Below are 23581 nucleotides of genomic sequence, written 5' to 3'. Positions count from 1 at the left end.
CCTTGCTGCCGAGCCTTCGTTTGAGACCAAGCCTCCGGGCCCGCACTCCGGGAAACTTACGGAGACACAGCCCCAGTTCTCCCAGCAGAACACGCTCATCGGAGGTCAGATTGGGGGAGCCGTCGGAACCAGAACCACCCAGGGCGCTACCCTGCAGGGAGCGACGCGCGGCCCGCCCCGCCCCGCCACCCCGCCATCCCGGGCAAGCAGGAAGCAGGCCACAGGTGCCCTGGGTCTGCTCTGGCAGGGAAAGTGGGGCCCACGGGAAAAGGGAAACACGAGGATATTCGCTCCCAGGATGATTGCTGAACGGTGAGAGGATGGAGGTTGAGGTCCTCTCTTCCTGCTCTGCCCGCATGTCCCAGCTTCTCCACAGCGAGCAACTATTGCTTTCTGTCTGCGGTGGGGAAGAGACGGCTTACCTTGATGAATTCCCCCCTTGAAAATGTAAAAGTCCGTGCGATCTGAGGCAAGTCTCCCCTCTCCTCCTCCCTGTCATCCCCGCTCTCCTCCCCTGGAGCAAACTCCCCTCCCGCTTTCCCGGATCCCCTTTCCGCGATAGTCTGCGCGGACACAGGCAGGGGAAGAGCAGACTTTCAAAGCTGCCCGAGCCGCACGATATGAAAGCTCAAGCCAAGGAGCCAGGAAGGGCTGGCCGCTGAGGACGGAAATGTCCTCTCGGGGGACTCGTCCACTCCCTCTGGCAGACAGAGGCCAGGAGGGGGGCAGGACAGAGTGAGGCACCTGAGTGAGGGGACACCAAAACCCTGGGCCAGCGCAGCAAGATTCCTAATCCTTCCATCCAGTCTGTTCAGAATCAAAACGGATGCAAGGGATCCACGAGGAGCCAGACACCGACCTTTCAAACGAAGGCAGGACCCCCCCCCCCCCAAAAGACAAAAGCGAAGACGGAGACGGAGTTGCATCCCAGCCGGGGAGCGGGGGGAGGCGCTTGAAACTTAGACACTTGGGGAAGGGGACGTCTTTAAGGAAAGACAACACAAAAGGACCCGTACCAACTCCGGTGCGGAAACGAGGGTTTCTCGCGAACGACGGTATCAAGGACAGCCAGGTACCGACTTGGAGAAGCTGACACACGGCGCAGGCATCAGAAAATCCAGAAGCCGTCCCGCTTGGGATGGATGGCCAGGCCCGGAAGGCTCCTCTCGAGCCCAGTGGGCCCCGTCCTTCTGTAGGTGCTGTTTGGAGAGGCCTGACCCGGGGTCTTTCCTAGATGGGCTCTGGAAGACGGAGGGGCTGCTGGCAGCTTGCTGAAGCTGTCCGGGCCTCCGCAGCCCGGAGCGGGATCCGTTCCATCGCACACCACGACTCGACCAACTGCTTGGGTGCCGCGCCGGCCGAGTGGACCGCTAGGGTCTCTCAGGAGCCTGGCGGGTGGGAAGAGGCCGCCGAGGACAGAGGGAGCCCGCCGGACGAGGGCGGCGTCGGGGGCACGGCCACGCGGGGCCGGCCCCGGTTGGCCCTGGGTTCCCGTGGGGCCGCGAGGTGGAAGGGCTGGGCGGCGGCGGCGGCGGCGGCGGCGGCGGTGGCCGCGGCCGCGGGGCACTCGCGCGGCTGGACAGCGGTGGGGGCGTGGCGGGGCAATGGGGCGACCGGTGAGGAGGGAGGAGGGGCGGGAGGAGCGTGGAGGGAGCGGCGCTGGGGCCGGGGGGCGGGGGGGGGGGCGCAAAAGGAGAGGGAGGCGGCGGGAGGCAAAAGCCTACAGCACCCGGTATTCCCAGGCGGTCTCCCATCCAAGTACTAACCAGGCCCGACCCTGCTTAGCTTCCGAGATCAGACGAGATCGGGCGCGTTCAGGGTGGTATGGCCGTAGACGCTGGCGGCTGCCGCCGGCGCCCCTAAGAAGCCTCGCGCGCGCGCGCGCTGTCGCCTGGCCCCTGTGACGCGCCGTCGCCTGGCGTCTGTGACGCGCGCGCCCGAGCCCCTGTGACGCGCACCGGCCGCCCGCGTCCCCTGCGCCCCGCGCTCCGCCGCCTGCCGCCTGCCTGCCACTGCCTCCCGCCGCCGCCGCCGCCGCCGCCGCCGCCGCCGCCGCGGCCAGCCAAACCCTGCCCTGCCCTGCCCTGCCCTGCCCTGCCCTGCCCTGCCGCCCGCCCAGGGCGCGGGAGGCCTCGGGCACCCCGGGGACTGTGGGCGGGCGGGGCGCAAGTCTAGGCGCTCTCCCAAGCCGGCCCCGGACGCTCCAGGCCTCCTGTCCGCCCGCATCCCGGCGACGGGTCGCAGGACATCCGGCTGCTCTGCTCGGGGACAGGTGGCCCGGGGCGTCGGGCGCGTCGGCGCGTCGGCGCGTCGGCGCGTCGGGGCCCCGGGCCGGCGAGGCCCCTCCGGCCCGAGGCGCCTCCCAACGAACCCGGGCCCAACAACCCCCGGCGGCCGCCGCTCCGGCCCGGCCCCAACTTGCCCAAATCCAGCTGGAGCCACCGGCGCGACCAGAGGGCATCACCGGAAACCCCTCCGGGGCGGGCGGCGGGGCGCGGGGAGACCAGGGCGGGCCACCCTTCCCCGCCCCGCCCCGCGCCCCGCCCACGGGACCCGGACCGCGCCCTCAACCCCAGGCCCCGCGGCCACCCTGGACAGCTCCTGACTGACCGACCTGAGAGACACAGAGACAGAGACAGAGACAGAGGCAGAGACAGAGAGATTGAGAGGATCCGAGACACGGACCCAGACAGACACCCCCCGGGACAGACACACAGACGCTCACGCTGACACAGAGAGGCCCTGCCCAAGAGGCAGCTTCCCCACAGGAGGGCGGTGGTGCTTGAGCTGGGCCCGGGCAAGGAGGCGGGGGCCCTGGGGCTGGCGATCACCCCTGGGGCCCTGGGACGTGCAGACAGGGTCTCAGGAGTGCAGCGCTCCTGGGATCCCTGTCCCGCGACCCGGACGCCCAGGAGCCACGGACAGGCAGCCGGGCTCGGGCTCGCTCTCGCTCTCGCTCTCGCTCTCGCTCTCGCTCTGTGTGTGCGCGTTTTTGTGTGCGCGTGCGTGTTTGTGTGTTTCTTTCCTTCTCTCTTCGCCTCTTCGTTCTGGCTCTTTTCCTCTTTCTGCGGGGCGCCCCCGGACTTCCTGAGTTGACAGAACGAGCAGCCAGAAAAGTCAGGACACGGAGAACTTCGCCCGAGAAACCAACGCAATCTACCAGACGTACAGAACCCCCTCCCCGACGACCACAGCGTCCACAGTCTGCTCGAGCGCAGGTAGGGACATTACCCAGGGTCTCCCACAGGTTAGCTCACCCGTTAAGTCTCCTTAGTTTTACCAAGATGGCTAGCACGCCGAGGATGGACGGATGAGCGCCACGGTGTGATTACGGGGAGGGAAACGCACGTCGGAACACCCGTTGGTGCCTCCCGACGTCACCGGTATCCCCGTCCCGAGACCTCTGGGCTTCAGGGTTCTGGGCCGCAGCCCTCTCCCGTCGTCCACCCGGGATCCAGTGCACGATGTCTGCACTGCCCATCTCAAGAGTTTGGGCCCTGTGGGCGTTCTTGGATCCCGTTGGAAAGGGGACCTCGGGACGCGAGGGAGAGGAAAGGGCCGGGGGGCCGGGGTGGGGGGCGGGGGGCGGGCTGGGGGAAAGAGAGCGACGCCATCAACGCATGTCTGACCAGGACCTCGGCTGTGCCAGGCTCTCCATTTCCCACGGCACCGCGTCCCGTCGTCGGGGACGCCGCCTCTCGTCGGGACGTGTTGGTCTGCCGTCGGTCCTCCCGTCCCAGGCACGAGGCGGCGAACTCCCCCAAAGGCAGAGATTTTGGCACCTGCGTCCTCGGCTGCTGGGTCCGGCCCCAAGCAGGCACGCGGCCCGCAGGTGCCGGGCGAATGTCGGCGGAAAGCACTATGCTCACAGGGAAGGACGGCAGACGATGAGCGCGCACCAACCAGTGCCGCGCTCCGTGCTGAGCGGTGTGCTCCGTGCTCCCGCTTCCGCGCTCGCAACAACGCCACCGACGAGGCACTAACAGGACCCCCTTTCCAACCAGATGAGGCAACTGCCGCTCAGGGAGGGCGAGTCCCTCGCAGGAACGGCGGCCCTTGCTGCCGAGCCTTCGTTTGAGACCAAGCCTCCGGGCCCGCACTCCGGGAAACTTACGGAGACACAGCCCCAGTTCTCCCAGCAGAACACGCTCATCGGAGGTCAGATTGGGGGAGCCGTCGGAACCAGAACCACCCAGGGCGCTACCCTGCAGGGAGCGACGCGCGGCCCGCCCCGCCCCGCCACCCCGCCATCCCGGGCAAGCAGGAAGCAGGCCACAGGTGCCCTGGGTCTGCTCTGGCAGGGAAAGTGGGGCCCACGGGAAAAGGGAAACACGAGGATATTCGCTCCCAGGATGATTGCTGAACGGTGAGAGGATGGAGGTTGAGGTCCTCTCTTCCTGCTCTGCCCGCATGTCCCAGCTTCTCCACAGCGAGCAACTATTGCTTTCTGTCTGCGGTGGGGAAGAGACGGCTTACCTTGATGAATTCCCCCCTTGAAAATGTAAAAGTCCGTGCGATCTGAGGCAAGTCTCCCCTCTCCTCCTCCCTGTCATCCCCGCTCTCCTCCCCTGGAGCAAACTCCCCTCCCGCTTTCCCGGATCCCCTTTCCGCGATAGTCTGCGCGGACACAGGCAGGGGAAGAGCAGACTTTCAAAGCTGCCCGAGCCGCACGATATGAAAGCTCAAGCCAAGGAGCCAGGAAGGGCTGGCCGCTGAGGACGGAAATGTCCTCTCGGGGGACTCGTCCACTCCCTCTGGCAGACAGAGGCCAGGAGGGGGGCAGGACAGAGTGAGGCACCTGAGTGAGGGGACACCAAAACCCTGGGCCAGCGCAGCAAGATTCCTAATCCTTCCATCCAGTCTGTTCAGAATCAAAACGGATGCAAGGGATCCACGAGGAGCCAGACACCGACCTTTCAAACGAAGGCAGGACCCCCCCCCCCCCCAAAAGACAAAAGCGAAGACGGAGACGGAGTTGCATCCCAGCCGGGGAGCGGGGGGAGGCGCTTGAAACTTAGACACTTGGGGAAGGGGACGTCTTTAAGGAAAGACAACACAAAAGGACCCGTACCAACTCCGGTGCGGAAACGAGGGTTTCTCGCGAACGACGGTATCAAGGACAGCCAGGTACCGACTTGGAGAAGCTGACACACGGCGCAGGCATCAGAAAATCCAGAAGCCGTCCCGCTTGGGATGGATGGCCAGGCCCGGAAGGCTCCTCTCGAGCCCAGTGGGCCCCGTCCTTCTGTAGGTGCTGTTTGGAGAGGCCTGACCCGGGGTCTTTCCTAGATGGGCTCTGGAAGACGGAGGGGCTGCTGGCAGCTTGCTGAAGCTGTCCGGGCCTCCGCAGCCCGGAGCGGGATCCGTTCCATCGCACACCACGACTCGACCAACTGCTTGGGTGCCGCGCCGGCCGAGTGGACCGCTAGGGTCTCTCAGGAGCCTGGCGGGTGGGAAGAGGCCGCCGAGGACAGAGGGAGCCCGCCGGACGAGGGCGGCGTCGGGGGCACGGCCACGCGGGGCCGGCCCCGGTTGGCCCTGGGTTCCCGTGGGGCCGCGAGGTGGAAGGGCTGGGCGGCGGCGGCGGCGGCGGCGGCGGCGGTGGCCGCGGCCGCGGGGCACTCGCGCGGCTGGACAGCGGTGGGGGCGTGGCGGGGCAATGGGGCGACCGGTGAGGAGGGAGGAGGGGCGGGAGGAGCGTGGAGGGAGCGGCGCTGGGGCCGGGGGGCGGGGGGGGGGGGCGCAAAAGGAGAGGGAGGCGGCGGGAGGCAAAAGCCTACAGCACCCGGTATTCCCAGGCGGTCTCCCATCCAAGTACTAACCAGGCCCGACCCTGCTTAGCTTCCGAGATCAGACGAGATCGGGCGCGTTCAGGGTGGTATGGCCGTAGACGCTGGCGGCTGCCGCCGGCGCCCCTAAGAAGCCTCGCGCGCGCGCGCGCTGTCGCCTGGCCCCTGTGACGCGCCGTCGCCTGGCGTCTGTGACGCGCGCGCCCGAGCCCCTGTGACGCGCACCGGCCGCCCGCGTCCCCTGCGCCCCGCGCTCCGCCGCCTGCCGCCTGCCTGCCACTGCCTCCCGCCGCCGCCGCCGCCGCCGCCGCCGCCGCCGCCGCGGCCAGCCAAACCCTGCCCTGCCCTGCCCTGCCCTGCCCTGCCCTGCCCTGCCGCCCGCCCAGGGCGCGGGAGGCCTCGGGCACCCCGGGGACTGTGGGCGGGCGGGGCGCAAGTCTAGGCGCTCTCCCAAGCCGGCCCCGGACGCTCCAGGCCTCCTGTCCGCCCGCATCCCGGCGACGGGTCGCAGGACATCCGGCTGCTCTGCTCGGGGACAGGTGGCCCGGGGCGTCGGGCGCGTCGGCGCGTCGGCGCGTCGGCGCGTCGGGGCCCCGGGCCGGCGAGGCCCCTCCGGCCCGAGGCGCCTCCCAACGAACCCGGGCCCAACAACCCCCGGCGGCCGCCGCTCCGGCCCGGCCCCAACTTGCCCAAATCCAGCTGGAGCCACCGGCGCGACCAGAGGGCATCACCGGAAAGCCCTCCGGGGCGGGCGGCGGGGCGCGGGGAGACCAGGGCGGGCCACCCTTCCCCGCCCCGCCCCGCGCCCCGCCCACGGGACCCGGACCGCGCCCTCAACCCCAGGCCCCGCGGCCACCCTGGACAGCTCCTGACTGACCGACCTGAGAGACACAGAGACAGAGACAGAGACAGAGGCAGAGACAGAGAGATTGAGAGGATCCGAGACACGGACCCAGACAGACACCCCCCGGGACAGACACACAGACGCTCACGCTGACACAGAGAGGCCCTGCCCAAGAGGCAGCTTCCCCACAGGAGGGCGGTGGTGCTTGAGCTGGGCCCGGGCAAGGAGGCGGGGGCCCTGGGGCTGGCGATCACCCCTGGGGCCCTGGGACGTGCAGACAGGGTCTCAGGAGTGCAGCGCTCCTGGGATCCCTGTCCCGCGACCCGGACGCCCAGGAGCCACGGACAGGCAGCCGGGCTCGGGCTCGCTCTCGCTCTCGCTCTCGCTCTCGCTCTCGCTCTGTGTGTGCGCGTTTTTGTGTGCGCGTGCGTGTTTGTGTGTTTCTTTCCTTCTCTCTTCGCCTCTTCGTTCTGGCTCTTTTCCTCTTTCTGCGGGGCGCCCCCGGACTTCCTGAGTTGACAGAACGAGCAGCCAGAAAAGTCAGGACACGGAGAACTTCGCCCGAGAAACCAACGCAATCTACCAGACGTACAGAACCCCCTCCCCGACGACCACAGCGTCCACAGTCTGCTCGAGCGCAGGTAGGGACATTACCCAGGGTCTCCCACAGGTTAGCTCACCCGTTAAGTCTCCTTAGTTTTACCAAGATGGCTAGCACGCCGAGGATGGACGGATGAGCGCCACGGTGTGATTACGGGGAGGGAAACGCACGTCGGAACACCCGTTGGTGCCTCCCGACGTCACCGGTATCCCCGTCCCGAGACCTCTGGGCTTCAGGGTTCTGGGCCGCAGCCCTCTCCCGTCGTCCACCCGGGATCCAGTGCACGATGTCTGCACTGCCCATCTCAAGAGTTTGGGCCCTGTGGGCGTTCTTGGATCCCGTTGGAAAGGGGACCTCGGGACGCGAGGGAGAGGAAAGGGCCGGGGGGCCGGGGTGGGGGGCGGGGGGCGGGCTGGGGGAAAGAGAGCGACGCCATCAACGCATGTCTGACCAGGACCTCGGCTGTGCCAGGCTCTCCATTTCCCACGGCACCGCGTCCCGTCGTCGGGGACGCCGCCTCTCGTCGGGACGTGTTGGTCTGCCGTCGGTCCTCCCGTCCCAGGCACGAGGCGGCGAACTCCCCCAAAGGCAGAGATTTTGGCACCTGCGTCCTCGGCTGCTGGGTCCGGCCCCAAGCAGGCACGCGGCCCGCAGGTGCCGGGCGAATGTCGGCGGAAAGCACTATGCTCACAGGGAAGGACGGCAGACGATGAGCGCGCACCAACCAGTGCCGCGCTCCGTGCTGAGCGGTGTGCTCCGTGCTCCCGCTTCCGCGCTCGCAACAACGCCACCGACGAGGCACTAACAGGACCCCCTTTCCAACCAGATGAGGCAACTGCCGCTCAGGGAGGGCGAGTCCCTCGCAGGAACGGCGGCCCTTGCTGCCGAGCCTTCGTTTGAGACCAAGCCTCCGGGCCCGCACTCCGGGAAACTTACGGAGACACAGCCCCAGTTCTCCCAGCAGAACACGCTCATCGGAGGTCAGATTGGGGGAGCCGTCGGAACCAGAACCACCCAGGGCGCTACCCTGCAGGGAGCGACGCGCGGCCCGCCCCGCCCCGCCACCCCGCCATCCCGGGCAAGCAGGAAGCAGGCCACAGGTGCCCTGGGTCTGCTCTGGCAGGGAAAGTGGGGCCCACGGGAAAAGGGAAACACGAGGATATTCGCTCCCAGGATGATTGCTGAACGGTGAGAGGATGGAGGTTGAGGTCCTCTCTTCCTGCTCTGCCCGCATGTCCCAGCTTCTCCACAGCGAGCAACTATTGCTTTCTGTCTGCGGTGGGGAAGAGACGGCTTACCTTGATGAATTCCCCCCTTGAAAATGTAAAAGTCCGTGCGATCTGAGGCAAGTCTCCCCTCTCCTCCTCCCTGTCATCCCCGCTCTCCTCCCCTGGAGCAAACTCCCCTCCCGCTTTCCCGGATCCCCTTTCCGCGATAGTCTGCGCGGACACAGGCAGGGGAAGAGCAGACTTTCAAAGCTGCCCGAGCCGCACGATATGAAAGCTCAAGCCAAGGAGCCAGGAAGGGCTGGCCGCTGAGGACGGAAATGTCCTCTCGGGGGACTCGTCCACTCCCTCTGGCAGACAGAGGCCAGGAGGGGGGCAGGACAGAGTGAGGCACCTGAGTGAGGGGACACCAAAACCCTGGGCCAGCGCAGCAAGATTCCTAATCCTTCCATCCAGTCTGTTCAGAATCAAAACGGATGCAAGGGATCCACGAGGAGCCAGACACCGACCTTTCAAACGAAGGCAGGACCCCCCCCCCCCCAAAAGACAAAAGCGAAGACGGAGACGGAGTTGCATCCCAGCCGGGGAGCGGGGGGAGGCGCTTGAAACTTAGACACTTGGGGAAGGGGACGTCTTTAAGGAAAGACAACACAAAAGGACCCGTACCAACTCCGGTGCGGAAACGAGGGTTTCTCGCGAACGACGGTATCAAGGACAGCCAGGTACCGACTTGGAGAAGCTGACACACGGCGCAGGCATCAGAAAATCCAGAAGCCGTCCCGCTTGGGATGGATGGCCAGGCCCGGAAGGCTCCTCTCGAGCCCAGTGGGCCCCGTCCTTCTGTAGGTGCTGTTTGGAGAGGCCTGACCCGGGGTCTTTCCTAGATGGGCTCTGGAAGACGGAGGGGCTGCTGGCAGCTTGCTGAAGCTGTCCGGGCCTCCGCAGCCCGGAGCGGGATCCGTTCCATCGCACACCACGACTCGACCAACTGCTTGGGTGCCGCGCCGGCCGAGTGGACCGCTAGGGTCTCTCAGGAGCCTGGCGGGTGGGAAGAGGCCGCCGAGGACAGAGGGAGCCCGCCGGACGAGGGCGGCGTCGGGGGCACGGCCACGCGGGGCCGGCCCCGGTTGGCCCTGGGTTCCCGTGGGGCCGCGAGGTGGAAGGGCTGGGCGGCGGCGGCGGCGGCGGCGGCGGCGGTGGCCGCGGCCGCGGGGCACTCGCGCGGCTGGACAGCGGTGGGGGCGTGGCGGGGCAATGGGGCGACCGGTGAGGAGGGAGGAGGGGCGGGAGGAGCGTGGAGGGAGCGGCGCTGGGGCCGGGGGGCGGGGGGGGGGGCGCAAAAGGAGAGGGAGGCGGCGGGAGGCAAAAGCCTACAGCACCCGGTATTCCCAGGCGGTCTCCCATCCAAGTACTAACCAGGCCCGACCCTGCTTAGCTTCCGAGATCAGACGAGATCGGGCGCGTTCAGGGTGGTATGGCCGTAGACGCTGGCGGCTGCCGCCGGCGCCCCTAAGAAGCCTCGCGCGCGCGCGCGCTGTCGCCTGGCCCCTGTGACGCGCCGTCGCCTGGCGTCTGTGACGCGCGCGCCCGAGCCCCTGTGACGCGCACCGGCCGCCCGCGTCCCCTGCGCCCCGCGCTCCGCCGCCTGCCGCCTGCCTGCCACTGCCTCCCGCCGCCGCCGCCGCCGCCGCCGCCGCCGCCGCCGCGGCCAGCCAAACCCTGCCCTGCCCTGCCCTGCCCTGCCCTGCCCTGCCCTGCCGCCCGCCCAGGGCGCGGGAGGCCTCGGGCAGCCCGGGGACTGTGGGCGGGCGGGGCGCAAGTCTAGGCGCTCTCCCAAGCCGGCCCCGGACGCTCCAGGCCTCCTGTCCGCCCGCATCCCGGCGACGGGTCGCAGGACATCCGGCTGCTCTGCTCGGGGACAGGTGGCCCGGGGCGTCGGGCGCGTCGGCGCGTCGGCGCGTCGGCGCGTCGGGGCCCCGGGCCGGCGAGGCCCCTCCGGCCCGAGGCGCCTCCCAACGAACCCGGGCCCAACAACCCCCGGCGGCCGCCGCTCCGGCCCGGCCCCAACTTGCCCAAATCCAGCTGGAGCCACCGGCGCGACCAGAGGGCATCACCGGAAACCCCTCCGGGGCGGGCGGCGGGGCGCGGGGAGACCAGGGCGGGCCACCCTTCCCCGCCCCGCCCCGCGCCCCGCCCACGGGACCCGGACCGCGCCCTCAACCCCAGGCCCCGCGGCCACCCTGGACAGCTCCTGACTGACCGACCTGAGAGACACAGAGACAGAGACAGAGACAGAGGCAGAGACAGAGAGATTGAGAGGATCCGAGACACGGACCCAGACAGACACCCCCCGGGACAGACACACAGACGCTCACGCTGACACAGAGAGGCCCTGCCCAAGAGGCAGCTTCCCCACAGGAGGGCGGTGGTGCTTGAGCTGGGCCCGGGCAAGGAGGCGGGGGCCCTGGGGCTGGCGATCACCCCTGGGGCCCTGGGACGTGCAGACAGGGTCTCAGGAGTGCAGCGCTCCTGGGATCCCTGTCCCGCGACCCGGACGCCCAGGAGCCACGGACAGGCAGCCGGGCTCGGGCTCGCTCTCGCTCTCGCTCTCGCTCTCGCTCTCGCTCTGTGTGTGCGCGTTTTTGTGTGCGCGTGCGTGTTTGTGTGTTTCTTTCCTTCTCTCTTCGCCTCTTCGTTCTGGCTCTTTTCCTCTTTCTGCGGGGCGCCCCCGGACTTCCTGAGTTGACAGAACGAGCAGCCAGAAAAGTCAGGACACGGAGAACTTCGCCCGAGAAACCAACGCAATCTACCAGACGTACAGAACCCCCTCCCCGACGACCACAGCGTCCACAGTCTGCTCGAGCGCAGGTAGGGACATTACCCAGGGTCTCCCACAGGTTAGCTCACCCGTTAAGTCTCCTTAGTTTTACCAAGATGGCTAGCACGCCGAGGATGGACGGATGAGCGCCACGGTGTGATTACGGGGAGGGAAACGCACGTCGGAACACCCGTTGGTGCCTCCCGACGTCACCGGTATCCCCGTCCCGAGACCTCTGGGCTTCAGGGTTCTGGGCCGCAGCCCTCTCCCGTCGTCCACCCGGGATCCAGTGCACGATGTCTGCACTGCCCATCTCAAGAGTTTGGGCCCTGTGGGCGTTCTTGGATCCCGTTGGAAAGGGGACCTCGGGACGCGAGGGAGAGGAAAGGGCCGGGGGGCCGGGGTGGGGGGCGGGGGGCGGGCTGGGGGAAAGAGAGCGACGCCATCAACGCATGTCTGACCAGGACCTCGGCTGTGCCAGGCTCTCCATTTCCCACGGCACCGCGTCCCGTCGTCGGGGACGCCGCCTCTCGTCGGGACGTGTTGGTCTGCCGTCGGTCCTCCCGTCCCAGGCACGAGGCGGCGAACTCCCCCAAAGGCAGAGATTTTGGCACCTGCGTCCTCGGCTGCTGGGTCCGGCCCCAAGCAGGCACGCGGCCCGCAGGTGCCGGGCGAATGTCGGCGGAAAGCACTATGCTCACAGGGAAGGACGGCAGACGATGAGCGCGCACCAACCAGTGCCGCGCTCCGTGCTGAGCGGTGTGCTCCGTGCTCCCGCTTCCGCGCTCGCAACAACGCCACCGACGAGGCACTAACAGGACCCCCTTTCCAACCAGATGAGGCAACTGCCGCTCAGGGAGGGCGAGTCCCTCGCAGGAACGGCGGCCCTTGCTGCCGAGCCTTCGTTTGAGACCAAGCCTCCGGGCCCGCACTCCGGGAAACTTACGGAGACACAGCCCCAGTTCTCCCAGCAGAACACGCTCATCGGAGGTCAGATTGGGGGAGCCGTCGGAACCAGAACCACCCAGGGCGCTACCCTGCAGGGAGCGACGCGCGGCCCGCCCCGCCCCGCCACCCCGCCATCCCGGGCAAGCAGGAAGCAGGCCACAGGTGCCCTGGGTCTGCTCTGGCAGGGAAAGTGGGGCCCACGGGAAAAGGGAAACACGAGGATATTCGCTCCCAGGATGATTGCTGAACGGTGAGAGGATGGAGGTTGAGGTCCTCTCTTCCTGCTCTGCCCGCATGTCCCAGCTTCTCCACAGCGAGCAACTATTGCTTTCTGTCTGCGGTGGGGAAGAGACGGCTTACCTTGATGAATTCCCCCCTTGAAAATGTAAAAGTCCGTGCGATCTGAGGCAAGTCTCCCCTCTCCTCCTCCCTGTCATCCCCGCTCTCCTCCCCTGGAGCAAACTCCCCTCCCGCTTTCCCGGATCCCCTTTCCGCGATAGTCTGCGCGGACACAGGCAGGGGAAGAGCAGACTTTCAAAGCTGCCCGAGCCGCACGATATGAAAGCTCAAGCCAAGGAGCCAGGAAGGGCTGGCCGCTGAGGACGGAAATGTCCTCTCGGGGGACTCGTCCACTCCCTCTGGCAGACAGAGGCCAGGAGGGGGGCAGGACAGAGTGAGGCACCTGAGTGAGGGGACACCAAAACCCTGGGCCAGCGCAGCAAGATTCCTAATCCTTCCATCCAGTCTGTTCAGAATCAAAACGGATGCAAGGGATCCACGAGGAGCCAGACACCGACCTTTCAAACGAAGGCAGGACCCCCCCCCCCCCCAAAAGACAAAAGCGAAGACGGAGACGGAGTTGCATCCCAGCCGGGGAGCGGGGGGAGGCGCTTGAAACTTAGACACTTGGGGAAGGGGACGTCTTTAAGGAAAGACAACACAAAAGGACCCGTACCAACTCCGGTGCGGAAACGAGGGTTTCTCGCGAACGACGGTATCAAGGACAGCCAGGTACCGACTTGGAGAAGCTGACACACGGCGCAGGCATCAGAAAATCCAGAAGCCGTCCCGCTTGGGATGGATGGCCAGGCCCGGAAGGCTCCTCTCGAGCCCAGTGGGCCCCGTCCTTCTGTAGGTGCTGTTTGGAGAGGCCTGACCCGGGGTCTTTCCTAGATGGGCTCTGGAAGACGGAGGGGCTGCTGGCAGCTTGCTGAAGCTGTCCGGGCCTCCGCAGCCCGGAGCGGGATCCGTTCCATCGCACACCACGACTCGACCAACTGCTTGGGTGCCGCGCCGGCCGAGTGGACCGCTAGGGTCTCTCAGGAGCCTGGCGGGTGGGAAGAGGCCGCCGAGGACAGAGGGAGCCCGCCGGACGAGGGCGGCGTCGGGGGCACGGCCACGCGGGGCCGGCCCCGGTTGGCCCTGGGTTCCCGTGGGGCCGCGAGGTGGAAGGGCTGGGCGGCGGCGGCGGCGGCGGCGGCGGCGGTGGCCGCGGCCGCGGGGCACTCGCGCGGCTGGACAGCGGTGGGGGCGTGGCGGGGCAATGGGGCGACCGGTGAGGAGGGAGGAGGGGCGGGAGGAGCGTGGAGGGAGCGGCGCTGGGGCCGGGGGGCGGGGGGGGGGGCGCAAAAGGAGAGGGAGGCGGCGGGAGGCAAAAGCCTACAGCACCCGGTATTCCCAGGCGGTCTCCCATCCAAGTACTAACCAGGCCCGACCCTGCTTAGCTTCCGAGATCAGACGAGATCGGGCGCGTTCAGGGTGGTATGGCCGTAGACGCTGGCGGCTGCCGCCGGCGCCCCTAAGAAGCCTCGCGCGCGCGCGCGCTGTCGCCTGGCCCCTGTGACGCGCCGTCGCCTGGCGTCTGTGACGCGCGCGCCCGAGCCCCTGTGACGCGCACCGGCCGCCCGCGTCCCCTGCGCCCCGCGCTCCGCCGCCTGCCGCCTGCCTGCCACTGCCTCCCGCCGCCGCCGCCGCCGCCGCCGCCGCCGCCGCCGCGGCCAGCCAAACCCTGCCCTGCCCTGCCCTGCCCTGCCCTGCCCTGCCCTGCCGCCCGCCCAGGGCGCGGGAGGCCTCGGGCACCCCGGGGACTGTGGGCGGGCGGGGCGCAAGTCTAGGCGCTCTCCCAAGCCGGCCCCGGACGCTCCAGGCCTCCTGTCCGCCCGCATCCCGGCGACGGGTCGCAGGACATCCGGCTGCTCTGCTCGGGGACAGGTGGCCCGGGGCGTCGGGCGCGTCGGCGCGTCGGCGCGTCGGCGCGTCGGGGCCCCGGGCCCGCGAGGCCCCTCCGGCCCGAGGCGCCTCCCAACGAACCCGGGCCCAACAACCCCCGGCGGCCGCCGCTCCGGCCCGGCCCCAACTTGCCCAAATCCAGCTGGAGCCACCGGCGCGACCAGAGGGCATCACCGGAAACCCCTCCGGGGCGGGCGGCGGGGCGCGGGGAGACCAGGGCGGGCCACCCTTCCCCGCCCCGCCCCGCGCCCCGCCCACGGGACCCGGACCGCGCCCTCAACCCCAGGCCCCGCGGCCACCCTGGACAGCTCCTGACTGACCGACCTGAGAGACACAGAGACAGAGACAGAGACAGAGGCAGAGACAGAGAGATTGAGAGGATCCGAGACACGGACCCAGACAGACACCCCCCGGGACAGACACACAGACGCTCACGCTGACACAGAGAGGCCCTGCCCAAGAGGCAGCTTCCCCACAGGAGGGCGGTGGTGCTTGAGCTGGGCCCGGGCAAGGAGGCGGGGGCCCTGGGGCTGGCGATCACCCCTGGGGCCCTGGGACGTGCAGACAGGGTCTCAGGAGTGCAGCGCTCCTGGGATCCCTGTCCCGCGACCCGGACGCCCAGGAGCCACGGACAGGCAGCCGGGCTCGGGCTCGCTCTCGCTCTCGCTCTCGCTCTCGCTCTCGCTCTGTGTGTGCGCGTTTTTGTGTGCGCGTGCGTGTTTGTGTGTTTCTTTCCTTCTCTCTTCGCCTCTTCGTTCTGGCTCTTTTCCTCTTTCTGCGGGGCGCCCCCGGACTTCCTGAGTTGACAGAACGAGCAGCCAGAAAAGTCAGGACACGGAGAACTTCGCCCGAGAAACCAACGCAATCTACCAGACGTACAGAACCCCCTCCCCGACGACCACAGCGTCCACAGTCTGCTCGAGCGCAGGTAGGGACATTACCCAGGGTCTCCCACAGGTTAGCTCACCCGTTAAGTCTCCTTAGTTTTACCAAGATGGCTAGCACGCCGAGGATGGACGGATGAGCGCCACGGTGTGATTACGGGGAGGGAAACGCACGTCGGAACACCCGTTGGTGCCTCCCGACGTCACCGGTATCCCCGTCCCGAGACCTCTGGGCTTCAGGGTTCTGGGCCGCAGCCCTCTCCCGTCGTCCACCCGGGATCCAGTGCACGATGTCTGCACTGCCCATCTCAAGAGTTTGGGCCCTGTGGGCGTTCTTGGATCCCGTTGGAAAGGGGACCTCGGGACGCGAGGGAGAGGAAAGGGCCGGGGGGCCGGGGTGGGGGGCGGGGGGCGGGCTGGGGGAAAGAGAGCGACGCCATCAACGCATGTCTGACCAGGACCTCGGCTGTGCCAGGCTCTCCATTTCCCACGGCACCGCGTCCCGTCGTCGGGGACGCCGCCTCTCGTCGGGACGTGTTGGTCTGCCGTCGGTCCTCCCGTCCCAGGCACGAGGCGGCGAACTCCCCCAAAGGCAGAGATTTTGGCACCTGCGTCCTCGGCTGCTGGGTCCGGCCCCAAGCAGGCACGCGGCCCGCAGGTGCCGGGCGAATGTCGGCGGAAAGCACTATGCTCACAGGGAAGGACGGCAGACGATGAGCGCGCACCAACCAGTGCCGCGCTCCGTGCTGAGCGGTGTGCTCCGTGCTCCCGCTTCCGCGCTCGCAACAACGCCACCGACGAGGCACTAACAGGACCCCCTTTCCAACCAGATGAGGCAACTGCCGCTCAGGGAGGGCGAGTCCCTCGCAGGAACGGCGGCCCTTGCTGCCGAGCCTTCGTTTGAGACCAAGCCTCCGGGCCCGCACTCCGGGAAACTTACGGAGACACAGCCCCAGTTCTCCCAGCAGAACACGCTCATCGGAGGTCAGATTGGGGGAGCCGTCGGAACCAGAACCACCCAGGGCGCTACCCTGCAGGGAGCGACGCGCGGCCCGCCCCGCCCCGCCACCCCGCCATCCCGGGCAAGCAGGAAGCAGGCCACAGGTGCCCTGGGTCTGCTCTGGCAGGGAAAGTGGGGCCCACGGGAAAAGGGAAACACGAGGATATTCGCTCCCAGGATGATTGCTGAACGGTGAGAGGATGGAGGTTGAGGTCCTCTCTTCCTGCTCTGCCCGCATGTCCCAGCTTCTCCACAGCGAGCAACTATTGCTTTCTGTCTGCGGTGGGGAAGAGACGGCTTACCTTGATGAATTCCCCCCTTGAAAATGTAAAAGTCCGTGCGATCTGAGGCAAGTCTCCCCTCTCCTCCTCCCTGTCATCCCCGCTCTCCTCCCCTGGAGCAAACTCCCCTCCCGCTTTCCCGGATCCCCTTTCCGCGATAGTCTGCGCGGACACAGGCAGGGGAAGAGCAGACTTTCAAAGCTGCCCGAGCCGCACGATATGAAAGCTCAAGCCAAGGAGCCAGGAAGGGCTGGCCGCTGAGGACGGAAATGTCCTCTCGGGGGACTCGTCCACTCCCTCTGGCAGACAGAGGCCAGGAGGGGGGCAGGACAGAGTGAGGCACCTGAGTGAGGGGACACCAAAACCCTGGGCCAGCGCAGCAAGATTCCTAATCCTTCCATCCAGTCTGTTCAGAATCAAAACGGATGCAAGGGATCCACGAGGAGCCAGACACCGACCTTTCAAACGAAGGCAGGACCCCCCCCCCCCCAAAAGACAAAAGCGAAGACGGAGACGGAGTTGCATCCCAGCCGGGGAGCGGGGGGAGGCGCTTGAAACTTAGACACTTGGGGAAGGGGACGTCTTTAAGGAAAGACAACACAAAAGGACCCGTACCAACTCCGGTGCGGAAACGAGGGTTTCTCGCGAACGACGGTATCAAGGACAGCCAGGTACCGACTTGGAGAAGCTGACACACGGCGCAGGCATCAGAAAATCCAGAAGCCGTCCCGCTTGGGATGGATGGCCAGGCCCGGAAGGCTCCTCTCGAGCCCAGTGGGCCCCGTCCTTCTGTAGGTGCTGTTTGGAGAGGCCTGACCCGGGGTCTTTCCTAGATGGGCTCTGGAAGACGGAGGGGCTGCTGGCAGCTTGCTGAAGCTGTCCGGGCCTCCGCAGCCCGGAGCGGGATCCGTTCCATCGCACACCACGACTCGACCAACTGCTTGGGTGCCGCGCCGGCCGAGTGGACCGCTAGGGTCTCTCAGGAGCCTGGCGGGTGGGAAGAGGCCGCCGAGGACAGAGGGAGCCCGCCGGACGAGGGCGGCGTCGGGGGCACGGCCACGCGGGGCCGGCCCCGGTTGGCCCTGGGTTCCCGTGGGGCCGCGAGGTGGAAGGGCTGGGCGGCGGCGGCGGCGGCGGCGGCGGCGGTGGCCGCGGCCGCGGGGCACTCGCGCGGCTGGACAGCGGTGGGGGCGTGGCGGGGCAATGGGGCGACCGGTGAGGAGGGAGGAGGGGCGGGAGGAGCGTGGAGGGAGCGGCGCTGGGGCCGGGGGGCGGGGGGGGGGGCGCAAAAGGAGAGGGAGGCGGCGGGAGGCAAAAGCCTACAGCACCCGGTATTCCCAGGCGGTCTCCCATCCAAGTACTAACCAGGCCCGACCCTGCTTAGCTTCCGAGATCAGACGAGATCGGGCGCGTTCAGGGTGGTATGGCCGTAGACGCTGGCGGCTGCCGCCGGCGCCCCTAAGAAGCCTCGCGCGCGCGCGCGCTGTCGCCTGGCCCCTGTGACGCGCCGTCGCCTGGCGTCTGTGACGCGCGCGCCCGAGCCCCTGTGACGCGCACCGGCCGCCCGCGTCCCCTGCGCCCCGCGCTCCGCCGCCTGCCGCCTGCCTGCCACTGCCTCCCGCCGCCGCCGCCGCCGCCGCCGCCGCCGCCGCCGCGGCCAGCCAAACCCTGCCCTGCCCTGCCCTGCCCTGCCCTGCCCTGCCCTGCCGCCCGCCCAGGGCGCGGGAGGCCTCGGGCACCCCGGGGACTGTGGGCGGGCGGGGCGCAAGTCTAGGCGCTCTCCCAAGCCGGCCCCGGACGCTCCAGGCCTCCTGTCCGCCCGCATCCCGGCGACGGGTCGCAGGACATCCGGCTGCTCTGCTCGGGGACAGGTGGCCCGGGGCGTCGGGCGCGTCGGCGCGTCGGCGCGTCGGCGCGTCGGGGCCCCGGGCCGGCGAGGCCCCTCCGGCCCGAGGCGCCTCCCAACGAACCCGGGCCCAACAACCCCCGGCGGCCGCCGCTCCGGCCCGGCCCCAACTTGCCCAAATCCAGCTGGAGCCACCGGCGCGACCAGAGGGCATCACCGGAAACCCCTCCGGGGCGGGCGGCGGGGCGCGGGGAGACCAGGGCGGGCCACCCTTCCCCGCCCCGCCCCGCGCCCCGCCCACGGGACCCGGACCGCGCCCTCAACCCCAGGCCCCGCGGCCACCCTGGACAGCTCCTGACTGACCGACCTGAGAGACACAGAGACAGAGACAGAGACAGAGGCAGAGACAGAGAGATTGAGAGGATCCGAGACACGGACCCAGACAGACACCCCCCGGGACAGACACACAGACGCTCACGCTGACACAGAGAGGCCCTGCCCAAGAGGCAGCTTCCCCACAGGAGGGCGGTGGTGCTTGAGCTGGGCCCGGGCAAGGAGGCGGGGGCCCTGGGGCTGGCGATCACCCCTGGGGCCCTGGGACGTGCAGACAGGGTCTCAGGAGTGCAGCGCTCCTGGGATCCCTGTCCCGCGACCCGGACGCCCAGGAGCCACGGACAGGCAGCCGGGCTCGGGCTCGCTCTCGCTCTCGCTCTCGCTCTCGCTCTCGCTCTGTGTGTGCGCGTTTTTGTGTGCGCGTGCGTGTTTGTGTGTTTCTTTCCTTCTCTCTTCGCCTCTTCGTTCTGGCTCTTTTCCTCTTTCTGCGGGGCGCCCCCGGACTTCCTGAGTTGACAGAACGAGCAGCCAGAAAAGTCAGGACACGGAGAACTTCGCCCGAGAAACCAACGCAATCTACCAGACGTACAGAACCCCCTCCCCGACGACCACAGCGTCCACAGTCTGCTCGAGCGCAGGTAGGGACATTACCCAGGGTCTCCCACAGGTTAGCTCACCCGTTAAGTCTCCTTAGTTTTACCAAGATGGCTAGCACGCCGAGGATGGACGGATGAGCGCCACGGTGTGATTACGGGGAGGGAAACGCACGTCGGAACACCCGTTGGTGCCTCCCGACGTCACCGGTATCCCCGTCCCGAGACCTCTGGGCTTCAGGGTTCTGGGCCGCAGCCCTCTCCCGTCGTCCACCCGGGATCCAGTGCACGATGTCTGCACTGCCCATCTCAAGAGTTTGGGCCCTGTGGGCGTTCTTGGATCCCGTTGGAAAGGGGACCTCGGGACGCGAGGGAGAGGAAAGGGCCGGGGGGCCGGGGTGGGGGGCGGGGGGCGGGCTGGGGGAAAGAGAGCGACGCCATCAACGCATGTCTGACCAGGACCTCGGCTGTGCCAGGCTCTCCATTTCCCACGGCACCGCGTCCCGTCGTCGGGGACGCCGCCTCTCGTCGGGACGTGTTGGTCTGCCGTCGGTCCTCCCGTCCCAGGCACGAGGCGGCGAACTCCCCCAAAGGCAGAGATTTTGGCACCTGCGTCCTCGGCTGCTGGGTCCGGCCCCAAGCAGGCACGCGGCCCGCAGGTGCCGGGCGAATGTCGGCGGAAAGCACTATGCTCACAGGGAAGGACGGCAGACGATGAGCGCGCACCAACCAGTGCCGCGCTCCGTGCTGAGCGGTGTGCTCCGTGCTCCCGCTTCCGCGCTCGCAACAACGCCACCGACGAGGCACTAACAGGACCCCCTTTCCAACCAGATGAGGCAACTGCCGCTCAGGGAGGGCGAGTCCCTCGCAGGAACGGCGGCCCTTGCTGCCGAGCCTTCGTTTGAGACCAAGCCTCCGGGCCCGCACTCCGGGAAACTTACGGAGACACAGCCCCAGTTCTCCCAGCAGAACACGCTCATCGGAGGTCAGATTGGGGGAGCCGTCGGAACCAGAACCACCCAGGGCGCTACCCTGCAGGGAGCGACGCGCGGCCCGCCCCGCCCCGCCACCCCGCCATCCCGGGCAAGCAGGAAGCAGGCCACAGGTGCCCTGGGTCTGCTCTGGCAGGGAAAGTGGGGCCCACGGGAAAAGGGAAACACGAGGATATTCGCTCCCAGGATGATTGCTGAACGGTGAGAGGATGGAGGTTGAGGTCCTCTCTTCCTGCTCTGCCCGCATGTCCCAGCTTCTCCACAGCGAGCAACTATTGCTTTCTGTCTGCGGTGGGGAAGAGACGGCTTACCTTGATGAATTCCCCCCTTGAAAATGTAAAAGTCCGTGCGATCTGAGGCAAGTCTCCCCTCTCCTCCTCCCTGTCATCCCCGCTCTCCTCCCCTGGAGCAAACTCCCCTCCCGCTTTCCCGGATCCCCTTTCCGCGATAGTCTGCGCGGACACAGGCAGGGGAAGAGCAGACTTTCAAAGCTGCCCGAGCCGCACGATATGAAAGCTCAAGCCAAGGAGCCAGGAAGGGCTGGCCGCTGAGGACGGAAATGTCCTCTCGGGGGACTCGTCCACTCCCTCTGGCAGACAGAGGCCAGGAGGGGGGCAGGACAGAGTGAGGCACCTGAGTGAGGGGACACCAAAACCCTGGGCCAGCGCAGCAAGATTCCTAATCCTTCCATCCAGTCTGTTCAGAATCAAAACGGATGCAAGGGATCCACGAGGAGCCAGACACCGACCTTTCAAACGAAGGCAGGACCCCCCCCCCCCCCAAAAGACAAAAGCGAAGACGGAGACGGAGTTGCATCCCAGCCGGGGAGCGGGGGGAGGCGCTTGAAACTTAGACACTTGGGGAAGGGGACGTCTTTAAGGAAAGACAACACAAAAGGACCCGTACCAACTCCGGTGCGGAAACGAGGGTTTCTCGCGAACGACGGTATCAAGGACAGCCAGGTACCGACTTGGAGAAGCTGACACACGGCGCAGGCATCAGAAAATCCAGAAGCCGTCCCGCTTGGGATGGATGGCCAGGCCCGGAAGGCTCCTCTCGAGCCCAGTGGGCCCCGTCCTTCTGTAGGTGCTGTTTGGAGAGGCCTGACCCGGGGTCTTTCCTAGATGGGCTCTGGAAGACGGAGGGGCTGCTGGCAGCTTGCTGAAGCTGTCCGGGCCTCCGCAGCCCGGAGCGGGATCCGTTCCATCGCACACCACGACTCGACCAACTGCTTGGGTGCCGCGCCGGCCGAGTGGACCGCTAGGGTCTCTCAGGAGCCTGGCGGGTGGGAAGAGGCCGCCGAGGACAGAGGGAGCCCGCCGGACGAGGGCGGCGTCGGGGGCACGGCCACGCGGGGCCGGCCCCGGTTGGCCCTGGGTTCCCGTGGGGCCGCGAGGTGGAAGGGCTGGGCGGCGGCGGCGGCGGCGGCGGCGGCGGTGGCCGCGGCCGCGGGGCACTCGCGCGGCTGGACAGCGGTGGGGGCGTGGCGGGGCAATGGGGCGACCGGTGAGGAGGGAGGAGGGGCGGGAGGAGCGTGGAGGGAGCGGCGCTGGGGCCGGGGGGCGGGGGGGGGGGCGCAAAAGGAGAGGGAGGCGGCGGGAGGCAAAAGCCTACAGCACCCGGTATTCCCAGGCGGTCTCCCATCCAAGTACTAACCAGGCCCGACCCTGCTTAGCTTCCGAGATCAGACGAGATCGGGCGCGTTCAGGGTGGTATGGCCGTAGACGCTGGCGGCTGCCGCCGGCGCCCCTAAGAAGCCTCGCGCGCGCGCGCGCTGTCGCCTGGCCCCTGTGACGCGCCGTCGCCTGGCGTCTGTGACGCGCGCGCCCGAGCCCCTGTGACGCGCACCGGCCGCCCGCGTCCCCTGCGCCCCGCGCTCCGCCGCCTGCCGCCTGCCTGCCACTGCCTCCCGCCGCCGCCGCCGCCGCCGCCGCCGCCGCCGCCGCGGCCAGCCAAACCCTGCCCTGCCCTGCCCTGCCCTGCCCTGCCCTGCCCTGCCGCCCGCCCAGGGCGCGGGAGGCCTCGGGCACCCCGGGGACTGTGGGCGGGCGGGGCGCAAGTCTAGGCGCTCTCCCAAGCCGGCCCCGGACGCTCCAGGCCTCCTGTCCGCCCGCATCCCGGCGACGGGTCGCAGGACATCCGGCTGCTCTGCTCGGGGACAGGTGGCCCGGGGCGTCGGGCGCGTCGGCGCGTCGGCGCGTCGGCGCGTCGGGGCCCCGGGCCCGCGAGGCCCCTCCGGCCCGAGGCGCCTCCCAACGAACCCGGGCCAACAACCCCCGGCGGCCGCCGCTCCGGCCCGGCCCCAACTTGCCCAAATCCAGCTGGAGCCACCGGCGCGACCAGAGGGCATCACCGGAAAGCCCTCCGGGGCGGGCGGCGGGGCGCGGGGAGACCAGGGCGGGCCACCCTTCCCCGCCCCGCCCCGCGCCCCGCCCACGGGACCCGGACCGCGCCCTCAACCCCAGGCCCCGCGGCCACCCTGGACAGCTCCTGACTGACCGACCTGAGAGACACAGAGACAGAGACAGAGACAGAGGCAGAGACAGAGAGATTGAGAGGATCCGAGACACGGACCCAGACAGACACCCCCCGGGACAGACACACAGACGCTCACGCTGACACAGAGAGGCCCTGCCCAAGAGGCAGCTTCCCCACAGGAGGGCGGTGGTGCTTGAGCTGGGCCCGGGCAAGGAGGCGGGGGCCCTGGGGCTGGCGATCACCCCTGGGGCCCTGGGACGTGCAGACAGGGTCTCAGGAGTGCAGCGCTCCTGGGATCCCTGTCCCGCGACCCGGACGCCCAGGAGCCACGGACAGGCAGCCGGGCTCGGGCTCGCTCTCGCTCTCGCTCTCGCTCTCGCTCTCGCTCTGTGTGTGCGCGTTTTTGTGTGCGCGTGCGTGTTTGTGTGTTTCTTTCCTTCTCTCTTCGCCTCTTCGTTCTGGCTCTTTTCCTCTTTCTGCGGGGCGCCCCCGGACTTCCTGAGTTGACAGAACGAGCAGCCAGAAAAGTCAGGACACGGAGAACTTCGCCCGAGAAACCAACGCAATCTACCAGACGTACAGAACCCCCTCCCCGACGACCACAGCGTCCACAGTCTGCTCGAGCGCAGGTAGGGACATTACCCAGGGTCTCCCACAGGTTAGCTCACCCGTTAAGTCTCCTTAGTTTTACCAAGATGGCTAGCACGCCGAGGATGGAC

At 68.3% G+C, this 23581-nt stretch overlaps 6 non-coding genes across 6 annotated transcripts; all 6 read right to left on the bottom strand.

The window, feature by feature from the left end:
* Window positions 1-1717: 1717 nt before the first annotated feature.
* On the bottom strand, window positions 1718-1836 carry LOC138922495 (5S ribosomal RNA). The gene has a single exon (XR_011435581.1). It is a non-coding gene; the product is annotated as a 5S ribosomal RNA (ribosomal RNA).
* Window positions 1837-5773: 3937 nt separating this feature from the next.
* On the bottom strand, window positions 5774-5892 carry LOC138922499 (5S ribosomal RNA). Its single transcript, XR_011435585.1, has one exon. It is a non-coding gene; the product is annotated as a 5S ribosomal RNA (ribosomal RNA).
* A 3935-nt stretch (window positions 5893-9827) lies between these two features.
* On the bottom strand, window positions 9828-9946 carry LOC138922498 (5S ribosomal RNA). Its single transcript, XR_011435584.1, has one exon. It is a non-coding gene; the product is annotated as a 5S ribosomal RNA (ribosomal RNA).
* A 3936-nt stretch (window positions 9947-13882) lies between these two features.
* LOC138922497 (5S ribosomal RNA) lies at window positions 13883-14001 on the bottom strand. The gene has a single exon (XR_011435583.1). It is a non-coding gene; the product is annotated as a 5S ribosomal RNA (ribosomal RNA).
* Window positions 14002-17936: 3935 nt separating this feature from the next.
* On the bottom strand, window positions 17937-18055 carry LOC138922496 (5S ribosomal RNA). Its single transcript, XR_011435582.1, has one exon. It is a non-coding gene; the product is annotated as a 5S ribosomal RNA (ribosomal RNA).
* Window positions 18056-21991: 3936 nt separating this feature from the next.
* On the bottom strand, window positions 21992-22110 carry LOC138922494 (5S ribosomal RNA). The gene has a single exon (XR_011435580.1). It is a non-coding gene; the product is annotated as a 5S ribosomal RNA (ribosomal RNA).
* Window positions 22111-23581: the final 1471 nt, after the last annotated feature.

Source organism: Equus caballus, unplaced genomic scaffold, assembly GCF_041296265.1.
Source record: "Equus caballus isolate H_3958 breed thoroughbred unplaced genomic scaffold, TB-T2T haplotype2-0000900, whole genome shotgun sequence".
Taxonomy (NCBI): domain Eukaryota; kingdom Metazoa; phylum Chordata; class Mammalia; order Perissodactyla; family Equidae; genus Equus; species Equus caballus.
The sequence above is the reverse complement of the archived record's forward strand: the minus strand, read 5'-3'. Positions and strand labels throughout refer to the sequence as shown.